This window comes from Sus scrofa, chromosome 3 (genome assembly GCF_000003025.6).
Source record: "Sus scrofa isolate TJ Tabasco breed Duroc chromosome 3, Sscrofa11.1, whole genome shotgun sequence".
Classification (NCBI taxonomy): Eukaryota; Metazoa; Chordata; class Mammalia; order Artiodactyla; family Suidae; genus Sus; species Sus scrofa.
The window spans coordinates 43,303,899-43,329,206 of record NC_010445.4 but is presented as its reverse complement, the minus strand read 5'-3'; the positions used below and the strand labels follow the sequence as shown (position 1 = coordinate 43,329,206).

At 41.9% G+C, this 25,308-nt stretch overlaps 1 protein-coding gene across 3 annotated transcripts in view; it reads right to left on the bottom strand.

Moving 5' to 3' along the window:
• Window positions 1-7,816, bottom strand: part of PTPDC1 (protein tyrosine phosphatase domain containing 1) — a 97,398-nt gene extending 89,582 nt beyond the window's left edge. For 2 of the 3 annotated variants that reach the window (XR_002342485.1, XM_003124787.4), the window contains exon 1: window positions 7,688-7,816. The gene's annotated coding sequence lies outside the window, so the exon portion shown is untranslated. Of the gene's footprint in view, window positions 1-7,408 lie in introns of all 3 variants that reach the window. The other variant, XM_005662265.3, reaches the window with a different exon arrangement.

The following is a 25,308-nucleotide window of genomic DNA, read 5'->3' as shown; positions in this document are numbered from 1 at the left end:
TAAGAAAAAGAAATAAAATGTATCCAAGTTGGAAAACAATTAGTAAAGTTATTATTTGCAAATGACAGGATTTTATATATTAAAAACCCTAAAGACACCACCAAAAAACAGAAATAATTAACACAGAAAAGTTACAAAATACAAAAATCAACAATCTGTGGCGTTTTTAATATACTAACAATAAGTAGCAGAAAGAGAAATCAAGAAAACACCCCCCTTTATAATCACAACAAAAAGAATAAAAAACCTAGGAATAAATTTAACCAAGCAGGTGAAAGACCTGTACACTGGAAACTATAACATACTGTTGAAAGTGAAGAAAAGACAAATAAACGGAAAAATAGTCTGTGTCATGAATTGGAAAAATTAACATTGGTCAAATGCCCCTATTACTTACAGCAATCTCCAGGGTTAATGCAATCCCTAGCAAAAATCCCAAGGACATTTTTCACAGAAACAGAACAAAAACTTCTAACTAAAACATATATGGAAACACAAAAGACCTATGAATAGCCAAAAGAAGCCTAAGAAAAAAAGAACAAAGCTGGATATACCCCTGATTTCAAATATTACAAAGTCAAAATAACAAAAGAACATATTATTGGCAGAAAAAGTTAACACAGGTCCGTGGAAGAGAACTGAGAGCAAGAAATAAACCCATACATATATAGACAACTAATTTATAACAAAGGAGCAAAGGACATGTAGTGGAGAAAGGGCCTAATATTATTTATTTTTTAAAATTTTTTTAAATTACGCAAATGAATTTATCACATCTGTAGTTATATAATGATCATAACAATCCAATTTTACAGGATTTCCATCCAATAACCCAAGCACAGCCCCCCACCCCCAAACTGTCTCCTCTGGAGACCGTAAGTTTTTCAATATCTGTGAGTCAGCATCTGTTCTGCAAAGAAGTTCAGTCTGTCCTTTTTTCAAATTCCACATGTCAGTGAAAGCATTCGATGTTGGTGTCTCATTGTATGGCTGACTTCACTTAGTATGATAATTTCTAGGTCCATTCATGTTGCTACAAATGCTGGTATTTCATTCATTTTAATGGCTGAGTAATATTCCATGGTGTACAACATCTTCTTGATCCACTCCTCTGTCGACGGACACTTAGGCTGTTTCCATGTCTTGGCTATTGCAGATAGTGCTGCAATGAACACTGGAGTACGTGTGGCTTTTCGAGTTATGGTTTTCTCTGGATAGATGCCCAGGAGTGGGGGGGGGGCTAATATTTTTAATAGATGGTGATGGAAAACTGGTCACATGCAAAAAAAAAAAAAAGAAAGAAAGAAAAGAAAAAAAACTGTACCACTATTTCACATCACAGACAAAAATCAACTCAAGCAGATTAAAAATTTGAATGCTAAGACCTGAAACCATAAAACTCCTAGAAGAAAACACAGGCAATATGCTCTTTGATATTGGTCTTAGTATCTTTCTAGGTATGTATCCAGCAAGGGAAACAAAAGCAAAAATAAACAGGACTCCATCAAACTAAAAAGCTCCTGCACAGCAAAGGAAAATGGTAACAAAACAAAATGACAACTTTCCAAATGGGAGAAGATTTGTAAGAGAAGGAAGAAGGGAGGGAGAAGGAAGGAAGGGAGAAGAAGAAGGGAGAAGATGTAAGTCATACATCCAATAAGGGATTAATATCCAAAATATATAAAGAACTGATACAACTCAACAACAAAAAACCAAATGACCCTATTTATTCATTTATTTATCTTCATTATTATTCATTTTATTCATTATTATTATTATTATTCATTATTCACTTTATTCATTATTCATTTATTTATCTTCATTTTTGGTTGCCCCATGGCATATGGAGCTCCCGGGTCAGGGATCAGATCTGAGCCACAGTCGCAACTTAAGCCGCAGCTGCGGCAACACTGGAGCCTTTAACCCACTGTGCCGGGCTGGGGATCGAACCTGTGTCCCAGCACTCCCAAGATGCTGCTGATCCTGTTGCACCACAGTGGGAGCTCCAAATGACCCTATTTTAAAATGAGCAAACAAGCTTCCAAAAGAAGACAGACAGACAGCCAACAGGCACATGGAAAGACATTAACAGCAGTAATTATTAGGGAAATGCAAATCAAAACCACAGTGACTTGGAGTTCCCATCGTGGCTCAGCGGTTAACAAATCCGACAAGGAAACATGAGGTTGAGGGTTCAGTCCCTGGCCTTGCTCAGTGGGTTTAGGATCTGGCATGCATTGCGGTGAGCTGTGGTGTACGTCACAGACATGGCTCGGATCTGGCGTTGCAGTGGTGTAGGCCAGCGGCTACAGCTCTAATTAGACCCCTAGCCTGGGAACCTCCATATGCCATGGGAGCGGCCTTAGAAAAGGCAAATAGACAATAAATAAACAAACAAACAAAATAAACCACAGTGACTTATTAACTCACACTTGTCAGACATAAGTTATTATCAAAAAGGCAAGAAATAAATTTTAACAAAGATATGGAGAAAAGGGAACCCTCATACACTACTGGTGTGGATGTAACTTGGTGTAGCCACTAGGGAAAACAGTAAGGAGATTCCTTGAAACAATTAAGAATAGAACTACCATATGATCCAGCTATCCTTCTTCTGGGTAATTATCCAAAGAATACAAAACACTCACTCTAAGAGATATAGGCACCCCTGTGGCATTATTTACAATAGTCATGATATGAATGTAATCTCATGGCCAATCACCTGATGAATGGCTATATATATACACACACACATATATACACGTGTGTTTGTATACACACACACATTAGAATATTATTCAGCCATAAAGAAAAAAAAAAATTTGCATTTCCTACAAGGATGGGCCCTGAAAGTATGATTCTAAATGAAATAAAACAGATGAAGAAAGACAAATTCCATATAATTTCACTCGTGTAGAATATAAACAACAAATTAAAAAATATACATGAATAACGGAGTTCCCACTGTGGCACAATGGGATTGGCAGTGTCTTTGCAGCACCAGGATGAAGGTTCAATCCCTGGCCCAGCACAGTGGGTTAAAGGCTCGGATCTGATCCCAAGCCTGGGAACTCCATATGCTGTGGGGCGGCCAAACCAAACAAAAACAAGCACACAGATACAGAGAACAGACCAGTGGTTACCAGAAGGGAAGAGGCAGAAAAAGGCAGGAGGGTAAGAGGGGATCAACTACACGGTGACGAATGGAAACTCTCAAAAAACAAGAGTTCATTCTATAAGTATAGTATTACACTGACAATAAACTGAGAAAAACATCACAGGAAGTTTAAAGGTCAGAATCTTATGAATATGGAGGGGAAAAAAAATTCTCAAAAAATATTAGCAAACCAAATTCAACAACACATAGAAAAATATATACACCATTATCAAGTTGAATTTATCTGAGGAATGTGAGTTTTGTGTGACATTCAAAATCAATGAAATACCTCATGTGGGTGTAATAAAATAAAAAAACCCACATTATCTCAACAGAACATAAAAAGCACTTGACCAAAACCAACATCCTCTCAAGATTAAAAACACTTAATAAACTAGCATTACAAGGGATTTCCTCATACTGACAAAGGGCATCTATGAAAAACCCACAACTAACACCATAAGCAATAATGAAAGACCGAGGGCTTTCTCCTAAGATCAGGAACAAGATGAGTGGTACTCTCACCACTTCTGTTCAACAATGTAATGGGGGTTCCAGTCAGTGCAATAAGGAAGGAAAAAAAAAAAAAAAAAGACTTCCAAATTGGAAAGGAGGAAATAAAAGAATTTCTATTTGCAGATGTGATGTCGTATTTAGAAAATTTTAAGGAATCCACACCTATCAGAATAAACAAGTTTGGCAAGTTCACAGGATACAAGATTAGTATACAAAAAATGTCTTTTTCGGGTGCTTCCACTGTGGCTCAGAGGGTTAAGAACCTGACTAGTATCCATGAAGATGTGAGTTCAATCCCTGGTCTTTCTCAGTGGGTTTGCAGATCCAGTGTTGCTGCAAGCTTGGATCCTGCATTGCTGTGGTTATATCGTATAGCCTGGCAGCTGCAGCTCCAATTTGACCCCTAGCTTGGGAACTTCCATATGCCTCAAATGTGGCCCATAAAAAGACAAAAAACAAATGAACAAAAACATGTATTTCTCTATGCTTAAACTAAATGTAAAACTTAATTCTATGAGGTCTATAAGAAAAAAAAAAATAGGAGTTCCTATTGTGGTGCAGTGGAAACAAATCCAACTAGTATCCATGAGGATGTGGATTCGATCCCTGGCCTCACTCAGTAGGTTAAGGATCCCGCATTGCTGTGAGCTGTGGTCTAGGTTGCAGACGTGGCTTGGATCCTGTGTTGCTGTGGCTGTGGTGTAGGCAGGCAGCTGCAGCTCTGATTCAGAACTTCCATATGCCGCAGGTGCGCCCCTGAAAAAAAAAAAAGTTAAAATAAAATAGGATACAATAGAAACTAGAGCAAAAATAAACCCATGGGACCTCATCAAACTGAAAAGCTTTTGCACAGCAAAGGAAACCAAAAAGAAAACAAAAAGACAACTTTCAGAATGGGAGAAAATAGTTTCAAATGATGCAACTGACAAGGGCTTAATCTCTAGAATATACAAGCAACCTATACAACTCAACAGCAAAAAAACCAATCAATCAATGGAAAAATGGGCAAAAGACCTGAATAGACATTTCTCCAAGGAAGATATACAGATGGCCAACAAACACATGAAAAAATGCTCAACATCGCTGATTATAAGAGAAATGCAAATCAAAACTACCATGAGATACCACCTCACACCAGTCAGAATGGCCATCATTAATAAATCCACAAGTAACAAGTGCTGGAGGGGCTGTGGAGAAAAGGGAACCCTCCTGCACTGCTGGTGGGAATGTAAACTGGTACAGCCACTATGGAGAACAGTTTGGAGATACCTTAGAAATCTATACATAGAACTTCCATATGACCCTGCAATCCCACTCTTGGGCATCTATCCGGACAAAGCTCTACTTAAAAGAGACACATGCACCCGCATGTTCATTGCAGCACTATTCACAATAGCCAGGACATGGAAACAATCCAAATGTCCATCGACAGAGGATTGGATTCGGAAGATGTGGTATATATACACGATGGAATACTACTCAGCCATAAAAAAGGATGACATCATGCCATTTGCAGCAACATGGATGGAACTAGAGAATCTCATACTGAGTGAAATGAGCCAGAAAGACAAAGACAAATACCATATGACATCACTTATAACTGGAATCTAATATCCAGCACAAATGAACATCTCCTCAGAAAAGAAAATCAATCATGGACTTGGAGAAGAGACTTGTGGTTGCCTGATGGGAGGGGGAGGGAGTGGGAGGGATCGGGAGCTTGGGCTTATCAGTCACAACGTAGAATAGATTTACAAGGAGATCCCGCTGAATAGCATTGAGAACTATGTCTAGATACTCATGTTGCAACAGAAGAAATGGTGGGGGAAAAACTGTAATTGTAATGTATACATGTAAGGATAACCTGACCCCCTTGCTGTACAGTGGGAAAATAAAATTAAAAAAAAAAAAAAAAAAAAAAAATAAAATAGGATAGAACAGAATAGAATAAAATAAATAAGAAAAAAAATATTCTTTTCAAGTTGAGGCAGTTCCCCCTCTATTTGTAACTTTCTTAGAGTTTTTAAAATAATGAGTCAGTGTTGAATTGTGTCCAATACTTTCTCTGCATCAACTGATACAACCGTGTGACTTTTGTCTCATAAACCTGTTAATTTGGTGAGTTACATTAACTAATTTTCAAATATTAAACCAGCCTTGCATCCTCTTTCAGCACTGCTTTAGGTGGCCTACAAGTTTTTGATATGTTGAAAGTTCATTCAATTCAAGGTATTTCCCCCACTGAGACAAGTATGTCTAGTCTCACCACTTTTACTCAATACAGTATGGAGACAAGATTATCTTTATACGGAGGTGACATATCCTCTATGTAGAACATCTGATGCAATTTATTTAAAAAAATCTACTAGGAGTAAGTTAAGGTTACAGTGTATATAATTAACACTCAAAAACTAATATTTTATACAATAACCATAAATTATAAAACTAAAATTAGAAAACACATTTATAACAGTATCAAAAAGTATTAAATATTTAGGGCTACATCTGACAAAAGATGTGAAAAGGCTGTATACTGAAAACTGCAGAACACTACCGAGAAAAAAAAAAAAAGAGAACTTAAAAAAATGGCAATGGAGTTCCTGTTGTGGTGCAGTGGTTAACGAGTCCGACTGGGAACCATGAGGTTGCAGGTTCCATCCCTGCCCTTGCTCAGTGGGTTAAGGATCTGGCGTTGCCCTAAGCTGTGGTGTAGGTTGCAGACGCTGCTCCCATCCCGTGTTGCTGTGGCTCTGGCGTAGGCTGGTGGCTACAGCTCTGATTCGACCCCTAGCTTGGGAACCTCCTTATGCCGCGGGATCGGCCCCATAAAAGCCAAAAAGACAAAAAAAAAAAAAAAAAAAAAAAAAAAAAAGAAAAGAAAAGAATAAAAGGCAAGATCTTGGAGTTCCCGTTCTGGCACGGCAGAAACGAATCCGACTAGGAACCACGAGGTTGCGGGTTTGATCCCTGGTTTGTAGCCACAGAGACTTGAGTTTAAATTCCAGGTCTTCAATTTAATAGCTCTGACTGCAGGAAGACCCTCGATTTTCTCATTATATAAAGTGGAATGCCAGTTTGTTTTAGAGACCAAGTAAAATTACGAGTGTATCTGTGTGATGTCACAAAACTTTTCTAATAGTTAGATGGCCTCTGACATTCTTCCAACTCAGTCTATGAACGCCAGTTTGTTTTAATCTTTTAATACATACAACTATCACGGAAATGTTTCTCTTCCCTTAAAGCAGTGTTTCTCATCTTTTTTCCCCGTTTTCCCTAGGAGCCCTTTAGACATTTTCTCAGCTTCCATTAACATTTTAACGCCACAGATAGTGGGTGCATCTGCTCATGTTCTGTGGCCCTTTGGAAAGAACAAACCTTTTGCCGCGCCCCCCCCCCCCCCCAAATATGAGCACTATTACTCATGTTGAAAACGTCCATCCTACGGAGAGGTGACTTGGTCAAGAGCACTGCACAAATTAGGAGCAGAATTAGGTCCACGTCAGAGTCACAAAGTGATGGTCTGGCTCCCACTGTGTTTACTTATTTACTTCGAATTAGTTCCTAACACTTAGAAAACTGGAGCTTCTACAGGAGAATGCCCACATTCAGCTTCTAGAGATCAGGTCGGGTCCTGGGCGGGGGCCGGCGGAAGCCGAGGGCGGTCTCTCGCGCCCCTGCGCTGCAGCTCCAAAACCCAGGCCAATCCCGCTCATGGAGGTATCCTCCAACACTCACCACGTGAGGAACCGGACGTTAAGGACGCAGCTGGAGTCTCTGGCGCAGCTGTGTTAACCGCAGGTCGCGCGCCTCCAGCCCTGCTCGGCATCGGCATCCGGAGCCCTCGCAGCCGGAGAGCGGGTCAGTTTTGCAGCCTCCCCGCCGGCCCCGCCCCACTCGCCCCGGGCTGCTGGCCTGGCTGATCCCAGCCTCAACCGAACGCCAGGGCGTTCCGGAGGCTCCGCCGCCCCCACGGCAACCGCAACGCCGCAATCCCCCAGCCCGCCCGCCACTCACCGCAGCCAGGCGCTCGGAGATGAAGCGACGCTCCTCCGCTGTGCCGGCGCCCCCCGACGCCTCGCGCCGCACCAATCGCCGCTGCGCGCTTCCGCATGTGACGCGAGCTGGCCAATGGAAGCTCGAGACGGTCCGTGACGCGACTGGCTGCTCCCGGCGCTTTCAGAGCCGGCTGCGGGCGGCGGGGTGAGCTGGCTACTGCGGCGCGGGCGGACTGCTGGGCCGCTAGAGGGGGCGGGGGTCTGAGCGTGTTGGGTGGGCCCTGCCTTGGTTCTGCGTGGCTGCTTGTAACTGAAGTCCGGCTCTGACTCCAGGTGCTCTCTGCGGGCCACGCCGCAGTTCGGTAGGAGAAGGATCTCAAGACGCCCGTTAGCGATGATCCAGGCATGGAAAGCCAGTGGGTGCTGTTGCTGCAGTTGCTGTAATAACCTCTAGTCCCCCAGGATGGAGAAGGAATACTGGCGAACTGTGTAGAAAAACCTTAACATATCCACGACTCCGCTTCCTGGTAGAAAGAGCTGACGGGGAAGGTAGAAAACCCGTGCCTCACTTCCAGCTCCACGTCTCAAAATCCTCACTCACACAAGAACATAACTTAAAGGGAATATGGGAAGTGTAGTTGCCACATCCCCAGCCAAAAGGTAGATGGAATGGAACTGGTGAATACCAATTCACATTATCCACCATGTAGAGATGCCACTAAATGGCCTGGTGAAGGAGAGATAATCAGGTCTCGCTTTGATCCTCCGTCCTCCCCAGGAATAGTATGCAGAAGCTAAGGCTGCACTTGGTGCACTTCACTTTTGATCTGTTTAAATCAAAGGTGCATTATTTTAAAAAATGAATACTACATATAATACTACATATAAACCCTAATTTTAAGTAGTTTTACATCTCTTGCCAAATAATTCTGGCTTTCTAATCAAAATATTGAAGAAGGAAGGACAAAATGAAAATTAGGTATCAAATTTATTCCTGTGAGTCTGAGTAATTTTTTCTTTTTCTTTCTTTTTTTTTTTTTTTTTTTTTTTTGTCTTTAGGGCCTCACCCGCAGCATATGGAGGTTCCCAGGCTAGGGGTGGAATCGGAGCTGTTGCTGCGGACCTATGCCAGAGTCACGGCAATGCCAGATCCGAGCCACGCAGGTCTGCAATCTACACCGCAGGTGACCGCAACGCAGGATCCTTAACCAACTGAGCGAGGCTGGGTATCGAACCCTCAGCCTCATGGTTCCTAGTCAGATTTGTTTTGCTGCACTAAGACGGGAATTCCCTGAGTCATTCTTAAAGAATAAAATGGGGAGTTTTAGAGTAGAAGGTTTTGTGATGGTGAAAGTAAAATAGACTTCACATGCTAACATAATTTCTCTCATTTTACAGCCACCATAGGAGTAAAAGTTTCATTGTGTTCATGATAAGGAACAATATTGTTGATACAATTTTGTGGGTGATATGGACTAAAAACAGAGCTTTGTTCTTAAATTCTTGTAGGACCACTAAGAGAGCCACTTGCAAGAGAACTTTATTTTCACTAACTGATATTTCTGGCAACACTTTCAAAATGATGTTTTTTCTTAAGGAATAAAAAGGTTACAAGTTAGGTTACATTAAAATGATAGTTATTTAAGCATTTTTGTTTTTTAATACTCAGTCTTTTTTTTTACACCCCCCCCCATTTATTTGCTTCCCAGATTTGAATCTCTGAAAACTGATGTGTGATTAGACCTAGCTCAGTAGATCACTTTATGGCTCAGAGCACTAAAAAGAAAATTCTGGGAGTTCCTGCTTTGCTGCAGTGGGATCAGCAGAGTCTTTGCAGCTTCAGGACAAAGCTTCGATCCAGAGCCCAGCACAGTGGGTTAAAGGATCTGGGTGCAGTGTAGGTAGCAACTGCGACTCAGATCTAATCCCTGGCCAGGAACTCCATGTGTCACCAAAAAAGAAAGAATGAAGGAAGGAAGGGTGAAAATTTTTGATAAAAATATGAATGTTTAAGCCATATGTCTAACTTTTCACCAAATGCTTTCTTTAGTTAATACTGAAACAATTTATTCCATGGCACCATCTCCAGTTGTGTTCTCCTCAGTAATACATCTTAGCCTCTGTTTGACTGTCTCTCTGAATCCATCTACTGTAAGGGAGATAAACTGACAATTACTCTTGAACAGTAAGTGCTGCTCTTATTGAAGAACTTGTCCTGTTAGTCTAACTCAAGTATTCTGTTACTGGGTAGAATGAATGTTCTGGCATAGCAGTTATTCAAGTTGTGATTTTGTTTCCTTATAATCACTAGCAGTGTGTTTGAAATAAGCCATAATGCAAGTGTCTAAATTTAATATGAGCTATTTTTAGTAGTGCAAAAGCTCTGATTGCAGTTTTTTTTCATTTTATCCCTTAGTCTAAGACAGGCATGTTTACGCATATCTACAGATTACCTTAGTGAAAAAAATTGTTAATTATCTTTAAATAAATGAATTTCAATAATGTTCCAAGTTTCCCCCAAAAATGTTGCATCATTATGACACAAGAATGACACCACTGGAGTTCCCATTGTGGTTCAGCAGGTTAAGAATCTGACTGGTATTAGTGAGGATTTGGGTTTGATCCCTGGCCTTGCTCAGTGGGTTAAAGGATCCAGCTTTGCCACAAGCTGCGGTGTAGGTTGCAGTACCAGCTCTGGTGCTGCTGTGGCTGTGGTGTAGGCTGGCAGCTGCAGCTCTGATTTGACCCCAAGCCTGGAAACATCCCTATGCCACAGGTGCGGCCCTAAAAAGAAAAGGAGTTTCCATTGTGGCACAGAGGAAATGAATCCGATTAGTAACCATGAGGTTGCGGGTTCAATCCCTGGCCTTGCTCAGTGGTTTAAGGACCCAGCATTGCCGTGAACTGCAGTGTAGTTCAGAGACTCGGCTTGGATCCTGTGGCTGTGGCTGTGGTTGTGGCCAGCAGCTGTACCGTTTGGATCCCTAGCCTGGGAACCTCCATATGCCATGGGTGCAGCCCTAAAAAGCAAAATAAAGAAAAGAAAAAGAAAAAAAAATGACACCATCACAGATGCACTCTTCTCCCAAGGTTTTGATTTTTTTTCTTTGAAAATGGGAATACATTTATCTTTAATTATAAGATATATGTTTATCAAAAAAAAATTCAGGGATTTCCTGTTCTAGGGCAGTGTAAACGAATCCAACTAGGAACCATGAGGTTGTAGGTTCGATCCCTGGCCTCTCTAAGTGGGTTAAGGTTCAGGCATTGCCATGAGTTGTGGCGTAGGTCACAGATGTGGCTTGGAGCTCACATTGCTGTGGCTGTGGTGTAGGCCGGCAGCTGTAGCTCCGATTCGACCTCTAGCCTGGGAACTTCCATATGGCACTGGTGCAGCCCTAAAAAGCCAAAAAAAAAAAAAAAAAAAAAAAAAAAAGATTTCAAGAAAGGCAGAAAAGTATGAAGAATACTTTCTATAATATATAAAAGTGGTTTATATTGTCCAAGACATTTATCTACAAATATTTATTCAAACCTGTTTAATTTTTAAAAAGATCATATTATATACTGTTTCATAACCTATGTTTTTACTAAATATAACATAGACAGCTTTGAATAACAAAATACCACAAACTTAGTGACTTGAAAATAACACACAGTTACTATCTCACCATTTTTGTTGCCATGCTGCAATCAGGTATTGGCCAGGGTTGCAGTCTCATCAGAAGCTCGACCAGGGAAGGATCTGCTTCCAAGCTCCCTCGGGTTACTGGTAGGATTCATCTCCCTGCAGCTCTAGACTGAGGTTCCCATTTTCTTGCGGACTGCCAGCAATGGGTTGCTCTCAGCTCCTAGAGGCCACTCTCAGTTCCTTACCCATGGTTCTTTCCATTGACCCACTGACAACCTGGCAACTTCTTCAAAGCCAGCAAAGGAGAGAGAATCATTATCATTTTATTGGTATCATTTTAATGTATCCGTACAGCATAATATTCCACTGTACAGATGTCACATAATTTAACTGCCCTCTATAGATATAAGGTTGTTTAAAATTTTTCTGTATTATAAACAATGCTACAAAACACCTTATGACTTCTTCAGTTATTTTCTAAGGATAATTCTCAGGAGTGGAGGAGAGTTTCCCATCGTGGTGTAGTGGAAATGAATCTGACTAGGAACCATGAGGGTTTGGGTTCGATCCCTGGCCTCGCTCAGTGGGTTAAGGATCTGGCATTGCCATGAGCTGTGGTGTAGGCTGAAGATGTGGCTCAGATCTGGCGTTGCTGTGGCTCTGGCGTAGGGCAGCAGCAACAGCTCCGATTCCACCCCTAGCCTGGGAACCTCCATATGCCGTGGGTGCGGCCCTAAAAAGACAAAAAAAAAAACAAAAAAACTTCTCAGGAGTGGAATTGCTAAGTCAAATGGTATGCATTTTTAAAATTATTGACATGTTGCAAAAGAGTCATCCAGAAAAATAATCCCACCACACTTCCAGTAAGAATGTGTGAGAGTTCTGGTCTATGCACATACTTGCCAACACTGGCCTTATCTATAAATTTAAGTTTTGCCAATATAATGGTGAAAAATTATATTTCATTGTTTTAATTTGTATTTCTTTGGTGAGGTCAAACATGCTTATATGTTTACTGGACATTGTACTTTGTGAAATGTCTTTTCATGACTTTTGACCATTTTGCAGTTGTGAAACTGTATGTTAAGTGCTCTTGGTGAATTGCAAATATTTTTCCTAATTTATGTTTGTTAATATTTTGGGGAATTGTTTGCCATGTAAAAGTTTTAAAGCCTTTTCAGAAACTAATTCACTTTTTTAATGCTTTTTGCCTTTGATGTCATGCTTAGAAATACCATTCCCACTTCAGAAGTGTAAACATTTTCACATATTTATAGTTCTAAAATACTTATAGGTTTTTTTTGTTTTGTTTTTTTAGGGCCGCACCTGCAGCACATGGAGGGTCCCAGGCTAGGGGTTGAATCAGAGCTGTAGCTGCCTGCCTGTGCCACAGACATAGCAATGCCAGATCCAAGTTGCATCTGTGACCTATACCACCACTCATGGTAATGCTGGATCCTTAACCCACTGAGCGAGGCCAGGGATCAAACCTGCAATCTCATGGATGCTAGTCAGATTCATTTACACTGAGCCACAATGGGAACTTTTTTCTTTTTTTGAGGTATAGTTTTATATCTCATTTAAATTTTAATTGTTCTGGAGTTACTATGTTGAAGATTGATTAATTGGTTGTTAGTAAACTAACAACCATGATAAGTGTGTGATTTTTTTTTTCCTTTGAGTTATTCTAGGCAGGCAACTCTAGAGCTATTTTTAAAATGACTGACTTGTTTCTGTAGATTTATGGAAAATAGAGAACAAATTAGCCCTGTGGAATCTTTTCTTCATCATGTGGTTCTCTCAGTATTTTTATTTCCAGGGTTTTTTTTCCCCCGAAATTTTATGGTGCTATGTCACTTGTGCTGTAATAACATTATATAAGAGGACATACTTAGTGGTGAAATTGACAACAGGAAATAAATTAAGAGGACCTGGGACAAGGACCAAACCGCAAAAGCCCTTAATTAAGAGTGCAGGGTGATCTTGCCACAACACAATTACTTTCAAGAGCAATAATGTTGAGGCCAAGGGCATTGAGGCTTCTGTTGAAAAAGAGGAGTTATTCATCACTACAACTGTCCTGCCCTGGTGAAATTCAGAGAAGACTGATGCAAAAAGAAATTGTGGTGCCCTGGAGGTCCCATTGTGGCTCAGTGGTAATGAACTCAACTGGTATCCATGAGGATACTGGTTCAATACCTGGCCCCACTCAGTGGGTTAAGGATCCAGTGTCGCTGTGAGCTGTGTTGTAGGTCGCAGACACAGCTCGGATCTAGCTATAGCAGCTACAGCTCTGATTCCACTCCTAGCCTGGGAACTTCCATGTGCCGAGGGTGTGGCCCTAAAAAAGAAATTTTGGTGACCAGAAAGCCTTAGCAGCTTCTGTGAGCTTTGATGTCTCTTAAATGAACTTGTGAAATGAAGAAACAAAAGCAGGTATGAGATTCAAATGCTGCAACTGTTTGCCTGTGAGTCCCAACAAAGGGCTAAGTCTGGTTCCACGTAGGTTCTCGATCCACATTAATTTCCTCTGCCTTTCCCCTGAGCCATCCTCTTTCTCGATTCCACTGCTATCACCTGGCACGGTGACTGGCATATTATTAAGCACTTAGAGTTGTTTATGGAATAAGTGATGGCATAGTTTGGAGAAGTTCACAGGAATTCAAGAGGGAGTTTAGTTACACACCAACAAATCATAGTAGCCAATTTATGAAGTGCCTATTTCTCTACTGAGTGCTTTGCACACTTAGTTCATTTAATCTTCATGATAGTCCCATGATATAAATATTATAATTCCAATTTTGCAGGTGAAGAAACAGAAGCTCGGAGAGGAGCCAAAGTTATCCTACTCAGTGGAGGGGTCAAGGTTTAAAACCCAGAGCAGGAGTTCCCATCGTGGTGCAGCAGAAACAAATCCGACTAGGAACCATGAGGTTTCGGGTTCAATCCCTGGCCTTGCTCAGTGGCTTGGGCATCTGGCATTGCTGTGGCTGTGGTGTAAGCTGGCAGCTGTAGCTCTGATTAGACCCCTAGCCTGGGAACCTCCATGTGCTGCGGGCAGGTGCGGCCCTAAAAAACCAAAAGACAAAACAAAACCAAAAAAACAACCAACCAAACAAACAAACAAAACAAAACAAAAAACCCCAGAGCATTCTGATTAGAAAGCTCAAGTGATTTTCTAGTGTTCCTTTATAGCTCTAAAAAGTTCACACATCACCATGGCAAGAAAACTCTATTCACTGTAGATGCATGTGCTCACCCCAGGCATTTCATGTGGGTGTTTTTCCTCCAAAATAGACAACACCCATACACCTAAAGATTATGCAAGACCACACTAGCCAGAGAGAGCTCATTAACATTCCAGATCCCTTCAGCTCAGCTCCCAGAAGAAAGACAACAGAGAGTCGATGTGCTGTTCACTTCCTCAGCTGCGTGGCTGTTTCTACAGACATTTAACTTGACAAGCTGGTTAGAATTCCTAGTGGCTGTGGGAGCTGACATATCCAGGTTTAGCCTGAGCCTTAACACTTGCTTATTAAATTTATTAAAGGCAGCCACGAGGCCAATAGAGTGGAAAACAGTTTACTAGAAAGTGATGTGTGGGAAATAGATCTGGGTCTAGCTCACTGTTTATTATTATTACTATTGTTCATTTGTTCATCCAGCAAATGCTATTTGAAATGTCTGTGATGCACAAGACTCTGCTCTTTTCTCTGTATTCCGCAAGAAAGGATTGCAGAGGACCATTACATGATGATTTCTTCTGCTGAAGGGGAAAACATTAATATTTGTCGTCATCATTCTTAAGCAAGTTACATCCAGGTCTGTGTGCTGCTTTCTCAGAAAATAAGCCACCCTGAAGGAAGAGAAAATTAGGTTCTGACAGAGGTGTGTGCTGACTACTTTCAGTGTTTCTTTCAGATAATAGAGAACCTTGCCCCTTGGTGCTCTCAGCTAAGAGAGTTATGATTAGATGTTGTCATAACTCAGTTTCTGTGCTAAGAAATGTTTGAGAGTGGGGAGGGATAGCTAAGCTGTCTTTGCTGCAAAAACACTGCCCTGAAGCCACCTCTGCTGTGTCTCCCTCCTTCTGAGTTAAACCCCGACTTGACCAGATGAACCATGTCAACTTGGGGATCCAGGACTGTTTGGTTATTTGAAGAAATCCTAGCTGTAGCCAAAGGCTAGAGTGGCCCAGATACATCCAAATACAGTTTAGCAGAGTTCCCATTGTGGCTCAGTAGTAACAAACCTGACATATATCCACAAGGATTTGGGTTTGATCCCTGGCCTCGAAGGATCCGGTGTTGCTGCGAGCTGCAGTGTAGGTCAAAGATGCAGCTTGAAGTCCACATTGCCATGGCTATGGTGCAGGCCAGCAGCTGCAGCTACGATTTGACCTCTAGCCTGGGAACTTCCACATGCCGTGGGTGCACCTCCCCAAAAAAAATTTAAAAAAAAATTACGGTGTAGAAATTTGTCCTGGGTGGGAAGAAAAGGCTGTTTGAAATCCTGTAATTCCTGTCAGTTTCTTGACACCCTCAACTTCCATGTCCTTGTGGCTAAGAGTAAGGCTCACACTGCAGAGGAGGAAGCCCTGTTTTTGGCAGGTCTGAAGAGACACATGTTTTCCTCTGTTAGGAATTTCCAGTCTAGTGATGCCACACATTTGTACATATTACTTTGACTAGACCCTGCTAGGTTATGCGTTGAAGCCACTTTCATATCCATATTCTCATTAACCCTTACAAAAACATTGTGGACTATTTATTATTTTCATCCTACCAATGAAGAAACATTGGCTCAATCAAATGTAATATGTCCAACCACAGAGATGGGAGATTTTAGACTTAGACCTAACTTCTTGCATTTACTGAGAATTGTGCCACCTTGTGGTATATAATTATCAATGCACATGCTATGTGTCATGTTTTCTTGGAGTGATGAGCCTGGTATTAAAGCCATGCCTATGATTCCCATACTTCTGTGTGTAGATGGGATTCTAACTTGTTTCCCAAGGGTTCCTGCACACCTTCCGTATACACCTCCTGATTAATCCTTGGGAATGAATCTGATGGGTTTTCCTGCCATAATTAAGCTATATTACCTGGAATAGTTGATGTAAAGAAAGAGAAGATCATGGTAGACCTAATATAATTGCATGAAACCTTTAAAAGCTGAGGATTTTCTGTAGCTGGTAGTATCAGTGAAGTCAGAGACATGAAGTATGGGAAGGATTTGAGGCACTACTGTTGACTTGATGATGGAGACCAAGTGGAAAGGATTTGAGAGGCTTCTAGGAGCTGAGAGTCAATGGACAACAAGGAAGCTGGGCTGTCAATCCTGCAACTGAGGGCCGCTGAGTCCTGCCAATAAGGATGAGCTTGAGGGAATTCCCTGGTGGCTCAATGGGTTAAGGTTAAGGATCCAGCTCTGTCAATGCTGTGGCATGGGTTTGATCCTTGGCCTGGGAATTTCTGTGGATGTACCCACTCCTAAAAAAAAAAAAAAAGGGTGAGCTTGGAGTGGGTCCTTCCCCAAAGCCTCCATATGGGAACTCAGTCCACTGATGCCTTAATTTCAACCTCATGAGAATGCTGTACATGCAGAAGGCAAGTGTCAAATTTTAGACTTGGACCAAACTTCTTGCTTTTACTGAAAATTGTGCCACCTTGTGGCATATAAGTATCAATGCACATAATGTGAGTCGTTTTCTTGGAATCCAAGTATTTTGAGCTGGAAGGTCCTTGCTTTAGAAAACAACTATTCCATAGGTTCCTAACATTATGGAGAAGGAGACACATGATTATCTGCCTCTCCCTTTGGGTCATGTTTTGAATGGTTTTTTTCAAACAAAAATACACTTTTTCCTTTTTTCCTCCCTCTGTTAACTGAAAAAACCTCATTACATTATTAGGTTGATATAATTCCATTTAGTAGCAAAGAATCTTGGGGTTTTTTTGTTTGTTTGTTTAGCCCTGAAAACCCCAGTTCTGCCCTGGGAAAGTTATCTCCCTCTCTGTGGACTGTTTTCTCATCTGAAAATGGAAATGGTAAAATAGATATAATAACACCTGGTTCATTACATAACTCCAAGGAAACATGAGCCTATCACATGGGTACTTAGTAAATGTTTATTCCTTTGTAGCCTTTTTGTGGGCAAACATTCCATTTTATTAGCTTACTGATCCCTGTTCACATCACTGAAGGCCCCCTGGGAATCCAGGGGTCCCATTCTTGGTGCCCAACTGAGTTCAACATTTTTATTTTACAAATGAAGCAACTATGACACAAGAGAAAGGCAGTGACCCTCATTCTGCTCTTGATTTTAAACTGCATGTCAATTTATTTGCAGTCATAAAGATGCAGTTAGTGAAAATAAGGCCTGGTACTTCCCCGAAATGCAAAAAAAGTCCAATACCGCAGATGAGGAGTGGGCAAGGCAGAGGAGGAGAATGGGAAACTAATAAAGAAAGGTTAATTGTTGTTGAGATTTGGAAACATCATGACAAATGCATTTAAAATTTCTCATGCAAATGTTTGAAATAGTCCAATCATAGGCTTAAGAGTTATAAAGTATTACTGTGTAAGCTGACAGTAGCAAATAAATTTGTTTCTAGTGAGAATAATAATCCAAAGCAATTCAGACAAAAGAGATGCAGGTTGAATACAGATGGGACTTCTCCACTGTAAGTGTCGTGCAACACTGAACATGCTACAGAGGATTTTCTTCTTTTTTTTTTTTCCTTTTTAGGGCAGAACCTGTGGCATATGGAGGTTCCCAGGCTAAGGGTCAAATTAGAGCTGCAGCTGCCAGCGTACACTACAGCCACAGCAACATGAGATCCAAGCCGCCTCTGTGATCCACTGGGTGAGGCCAGGGATTGAGCCCAAATCCTCCTGGATACCAGTTGGGTTCGTTACCACTGAGCCCCAATGGGAACTCCCTCCTGGATAGTAATACTATAAGCGTTGTTCCTAAGCACACATCACCATAGGTGACCACTCCCTTTTTCAATAAGTTATCTGCACGTGTTATGGCAGTAAATCTCTTCTGCTTAAAATTGTTTTAGTTCAAGGATCCTACTGTCTGGCTTCATTAAGGGGTATATCCACCATAGCTATTTGGAAAGAGTTCCATTCATGTTTATGATCTTAGTGTTCAAGGAATTAGAGTTAGATTTGGCCACAAGGAAGTTTTTAGCTGAGTAGATTTCATCATTGAGCACAACCTCTGCCCACTCAGCCTCAAAAATGTTACTAAAAACAAATCACTGCTGGCAGTTCCCATTGTGGCTCAGTGGTAATGAACTCCACTATTATCCATGAGGATGGGGGTTTGATCCCTGGCCTTGCTCAGTGGCTTAAGGATCTGGCGTTGCCATGAGCTGTGGTGTAGGTCACAGATGTGGCTTGGATCTCCAGTTGCTGTGGCTGTGGCATAGGATGGCAGCTATAGCTCCTATTTGACCCTGGTAACTTCCACATGCCACCTGTTGAGCCATAAAAAGCAAAAAAAAAAAAAAAAAAAAAAAAAAAAAAAGAGAGAGAGAGAGAGAGAGAGAGAAATCAGGGCTGAATTTTATTTTTTGTAATGGTGAACGAGCTTGTTTCAAACTAAGTCTCACAACCAAGAACAACTAGAAAATCTGGACAAAATCCAAGTACACATTTTTTGACAGCATTACAGATAGAGGAAGCCTGACATCTGGTACATGTTCCCCTCTAGATATTTGCCAGAAACAAATGCTGCTGCTGCAGAGGGGCTGGGAAGCTCAATGAGACTGTTGGTAGTTCCATGGGTTTGGGGGCAATGATTGTCATTCAAGAGAATTCCTATCATTGTATCATTCAAGGGAGCTCAGCAGGTTACAAACCAGACTAGTATCCATGAGGATGCAGGTTTGATCCCTGGCCTCACTCAGTGGGTTAAGGATCCAGTGTTGCCATGAGCTGTGGTGCAGGTTGCAGACTTGATTCAGATCCCACATTGCTGTGGTTGTGGCATAGGCTGGCAGCTGCAGCTCCAATTCAACCCCCAGCCTGGGATCTTCCATATACTGTGGGTGCAGCCCTAAAAAGACAAAAACAAAACAAAAAGCAATTGTCATTCAAATTTGGCCAAAGAGGGGAGACCTGTCCTACACCTAGGCTTGGGGCAAGGTCCCTGAAGGCTTACAGCCTAAGAGAAAGGACAAATAGGAAAAAGATCAGCTCTCACAAGGACAAAAGCCAGCTTTATGTCAGCTTAGTCTTTTGTTCCAATAAGGTGGTCTGTCTGTCCCTTACTAAATGCCTACCAGAAGTAAAAGTAAATCCCCTCTGCATGAGAAGGAATCCAAAGTCTCAAATTATCTCCATAATTTTTAAACCACAAATATCTGGCACTCAACCAACTATAGGCAGGCATTTTAAAAGGTACTAATTAACTGAAAATTAAGAGAAAAAATTAAGACCAAAGACAGATCCACAGAGGGCCCAGGTCCTGGGATTATCAGACATGGACTTTAAAATAATTGTTTCACATTTCATGTCTTCAGTACATCCAATAAGAAAATAGAAATTTTTTTCAGAGAACTGGAAACTATTAAAAACAATCAAATGGAAATTCTAGAATTGAAAATTATGGTAACTGAAATTTAGAACTCAATGGATGACTTGTACCTCTGTCCATGAAGGATTAAATGCTATGGGAATTGCCCTCTAGTCATAAAATTTAGAAAACTGGACAGGATATTTGAAACAACAGTTTTCAACCATGGAAAACAGGTAGCACATGACTGAGAAGCTGAAAAGAAGAAAATGGGGTGGGCCCTGCAATTGCCCCAATTTACTGCCTGCAGCCAATCTCTAAGGGGGAATGCAGGACAGGACAGGAAAGCCGAACAGTGCTCAGAAGTATTGCTGAGTTCAGGAGACAGGTATTGGGTTCCCAGCAAGTCAAAAGTTTAAAAATTTCAGACAGAATACAGAAAAAGATTGTGTTATAGAAAGTTCCAGGAGTTCTCATTGTGGCTTAGCAGGTGAAGAACCCGACATAGTGTACATGAGGGTTTGATCCCTGGCTTCACTCAGTGGGTTAAGGATCCATTGCCAAAAGTTGTGGTGTAGGTCACAGATGTGGTTCAGATCTCAAGTTGCTGTGGCTGTGATAAGCTGGGGGCTACAGCTCTGGTTCGACCCCTAGCCTGGGAACTTCCATTTGCTGCATGTGTGGCTGTAAAAGGAAAGAAAAGAAGGAAGGAAGAAAGAGTGAGGTCCAGACACCCATCAGCAGAAGGATACTGTGGAATCTTTGTTAGAGTAGTTGTTAGAGTTCCCATCATGGCGCAGCAGAAACGAATCTGACTAGGAACCATGAGGTTGTGTGTTTGATCCCTGGCCTCCCTCAGCAGGTCAAGGATCTGGCGTTGCTGTGAGCTGTGGTGTAGGTTGCAGATGGGGCTTGGATCGGCATGGCTGTGGCTGTGGCCGATGGCCACAGCTCTGATTAGACCCCTAGCCTGGGAACCTCCACATGCCGCAGGTGTAGCCCTAAAAAGAGAAAAAGACCAAAAAAAAAAAAAAAAAAGAAAAAAAAGAGAGAGAGAGAGTACTTGTGCATGTTTGGGAGGAAAGCTTATAAGACCAAGAGAAGAAATCCCAAAAAGCAGTGGACAGAACAATTCCTGGAGTTTAGACAAGGCTGGGAATAGCTTGTATTCTCACAGACCTAACACCTGCGGTATTGAGTAGCATGTTCACAAGGGCCTTTTCCCCAGAATAAGAGCTGCTCTGAAATCCCCATAATAAATCTTAAAATCAAACCTCAAAATGATCAATTTCATCTGAAAGTAACCTGTTGCCAGAAAAAAAAAAAAAATCAAACTCTTTAAAATAGTGTAACAGTATCCAGCACTGAACAGCACCATAAAACTCACAATACCCAATATTTAAGCACAAGTTACCAAGCAGGCAAAGAAGATATGACCAGCAGAAAAATCAGTCAATAGAAACAGACTGAGAAATGACAGAGATAATGGAGTTAATAGGTAAAGATATTAAGATAACTTAAAAATCTTATAACTATACTCAAGGCAATAAAAGAAAATGTGGGAGTTCCCTTTGTGGCTCAGTGCTTAATGAAACCGATTAGCATCCATGAGGACACAGGTTTAATCCCTGGCCTCAGTCAGTGGGTTAAGGATGTGGTGTTGCCGTGAGCTGTGGTGTAGGTTGCAGAAGTGGCTCGGATCTGGTGTTGCTGTGGCTGTGGTATAGGCCAGCAGCTGTAGCTCCAATTTGACCTCCATGTGTCCCCGGTGTGCCCCCCCCCAAAAAAAAAGAAAATAAAAATGTGAACATAATGGGGAAAGAAATAAAAGCTATAAAGCAGACCCAAATGCATTTCATGATGTATATAAGTCAAATAATTATGCTGTACACTTTAAATGTGTGTTGTTTTTTTTTCTTCAGGGCCAGCATATGGAGGTTCCCAGGCTAGGGGTTGAATCGGAGCTGTAGCTGCTGGTCTATGCCACAGCTTACAGCAACGCCAGATCGTTAACCCACTGAGCAAGGTCAGGAATTGAACCTGCATCTTCAGGGATACTAGTCGGGTTCATTAACCAACCCCTGAGCCCCCATGGGAACTCTATGTTTTTGAATGTTTACAGTGATCTATGTGACTTATACCTCAATAAGACTGAAATAGGAAAAAAAAAAAAAAGACCCAAGTAGAAGTCGTATAGATGAAAAATATGATATTGAAATGAAAAATACACTGATGGAATTAAAATCAAATTAGATTGCAAAAGAACAGATCAGTGAAGTTGTAGCTGTAGCAGTAGAAACCATCCAAGAGAAAAAAAAAAAAAGATTGAAAAAAGAACAGAACTTTACTGAGTTGTGTTGTAATATCCAGTGGTCTAACAGACTTGTAATTGAAGTCCTAGACAGAGAGAAAAGGAAGAAAACTATTTAAAGAAATGATATTTGAAAATTTCCAAATCTGAGGAAAACTGCGAACCCAAATATCCATGAAGCTCAACAAACCCCAAACAAAAGAAACGTAAAGGAAGCCACAAAAAGCTACATGATTATCAAATTGCTAAAAACCAAAGATAAAGAGAAAATCTTAATAAAGCAGCTAGAGGAAAAAAAGACATATTACAAGAGCAAAGTAAAAATGACAATACCTCTGTTCAGAAACTGTTAAGTACTGAAAGAAAAAATGTCAACCCTGAATTCTACACTAAGTGAAAATACCATTCAAAAAAGAAGACGAGGAGTTCTCATTGTGGCTCAGTAGTAATGAAGCTGACTAGTATCCGTGAGGACTTGGGTTGGATCCCTGGCCTTGCTCAATGGGTTAAGGATCCATTGTTGTCGTGAGCTGTGGTGTAGGTCACAACATGTCTCGGATCCCATGTTGCTGTGGCTGTGGTGTAGGCTGGCAGCTTGCAGTTCCAATTTGACCTGTAGCCTGGGAATTTCCATAAGCTGTGGGTGTGGCCCTGAAAAGACAAAAAAAAAAAAAAAGGCTGGAAGTTGTATATTTGTGTTATTCTCAGCTTCTAATCACCTATGTGGTAACCACCACTTAATTCAGGATACAGAACTGTCGCATCTTACATTCAGGCTCTGTTTTATTGCCTTAAGATTTGAACACTGTAAAAATTCCTCGTGCTCTGGCAGAACAGCACACTTGAAGAAGCCTGGGATCTGCTTTTGTCTTCACAGCCACCCTGATTTCAGGATGGACATTAGTCTCAGGGCAGTCCTACTGGGGCTGTGATTGTCAGTGGTCCCCAAACCTCACCAACTCAAGGTGAATGTGTATGTCAGGCCCTGCTGCCTAACTTCCATGTGTCCAAAAAACTTCCACACCACAGTGTTTGTGAAAAGGAACTAGTGTGTGCTAGTCTGAAGCTTCCATATGTCATGAAAACTCAATGATAACAGCAGCAGTTGTCAGAACTTAAACCAGCAGATTTGGGTGTGGGAGGAGAGTTTCCTGAGTGACATTGTTTAAAATAGTGGATGCCTGGTGATAATAAAAAAGCAGATCAATGTTTAGTTAGCTTTGTTATTGTTCTTAAATTCTCTGCAGAAGTACATCACTCTCGGCCTGTCCCACTCTAGACCTTGCCTCAGCCCCCAGGCTTGGGACACTCAGGCCCCTCCCTTGGGCTTTGTAGCACCTTTGGCCTAGTTTGGAGTTGAACTTCCAGGCTGGACTGTTTACCTGGGATAGATGTTAAGATTTTATTTTATTTTTATTTATTTATTTATTTTGATTTTTTAGGGCCGCACCTGCGGCATGTGGAGGTTCCCAGGCTAGGGGTCAAATCAGAGCTACATGGGATCTGAGCCACGTCTGCGACCTACACCACAGCTCATGGCAACACCAGATCCGCGACCCACTGAGCGAGGCCAGGAATAGAATCTGCATCTTCATGGATACTAGTCGAATTTGTTTCTGCTGCACCATGACGGGAACTACCAGATGTTAAGCTTTTAAATGAGTTTCCAGAACAGGGCTGCTGCTTACAGTTAGTTGCGAAGGTTGTTCATGGAGAAAGAATGCCTGGCTCAGTGGGGAGGAGGTGCTCAAACCTAAACTGACTGCTGCAGCCGTGCCTATTCAGGAGGGGGTGTCTTTACATAATTTGTACGAAGATGCTATACAGGTAGTGCTATGGGGTGATTTGTGCCCCCCAAAAAGCTATGTTGTGGTCCTAACTCCCAGAAGCTGTGAGTGTCCTTTTATTTGGAAATAGGGTCTTTGCAGATGTAATAAGTTAAGATGATATCAGGCTGGATTAAGGTGGACCCTAAATTAATGACTGGAAGCCTTATAAGAAAGGAGATTTGGGAGTTCCCATCGTGGCGCAGTGGTTAACGAATCCGACTAGGAACCATGAGGTTGCGGGTTCGGTCCCTGCCCTTGCTCAGTGGGTTAACGATCTGTTGCCTTAACTGTGGGTCCGTTGCCGTGAGCTGTGGTGTAGGCTGCAGACGCAGCTCGGATCCCACGTTGCTGTGGCTCTGGCGTAGGCCGGTGGCTACAGCTCCGATTCAGCCCCTAGCCTGGGAACCTCCATATGCCACGGGAGCGGCCTAAAGAAATAGCAAAAAGAAAAAAAGAAAGGAGATTTGGAGACACAGAAACATAGGGGGAAAGGCTGCTTGACCACAGAGGCTGAGACTGGAGTTTGCCAGCAGTCACTAGAAGATAGAAGAGAGAGCAAGGACCCCCCCCCCCCAGAGCCTTTGGAGGGGTGTGGCCCTGCTGACACCTTGCTTTTGGACTTCAAACATCCAGAACTGAAAAAAAGCAGATTTCTGTTATTCCAAGCCACCAAATCTTTAGTTCTTTCTTTGGCCATACGCACAGTATGCGGAAGTTACTAGTCCAGGGATCAAATCTGAGCCACAGCTTACCTATGCCACAGTTGTCGCAAAACTGGATCCTTAACCCACTACACCAGGCTGGGGATCATACAACACAACCAGAAGCAATGCCAGATCCTTAACTAGCTGTGCCACAGTGAGAAGTCTTGTGGTGCTTTCTTATGGTAGCCACAGGAAGCTCATGTGGGAAGTGACGGCTCTGTTCTAGAATTCTTATTTAAATGTTTTTAAACATCAGAACCTCCCCCACATCCCTAGAATATGTGAAGTTCTCTGCACTGTGGTGGAGGTGGGTTGGTGAATCTTGTTCTCAAGGATCCTAAAGGCCTAGTGGCAGAGTTTTTTTTTTTTTTTTTTTTTAAATAAACACATAATAAGCAAATAAATACCTGTTCCCTTGGGAATGCTGTCCCACCAGAAGTGTTGGCAGAAGAAAGCAACGGATGAGTGCTAAGTTGTTGCTCCAGGAGAATCCAGCAGAGGGCACACAGGCCACATGCACGCAGGCCATGAGCACCTGCAGGGTTGGGGCAGCGGGGGGGAGGCTGTGCTCCGAGCCAAGGGGCACCTTCCACAGCCCTCTCCTCTTTTCCTCAGAGCTTCCACATGCCAAC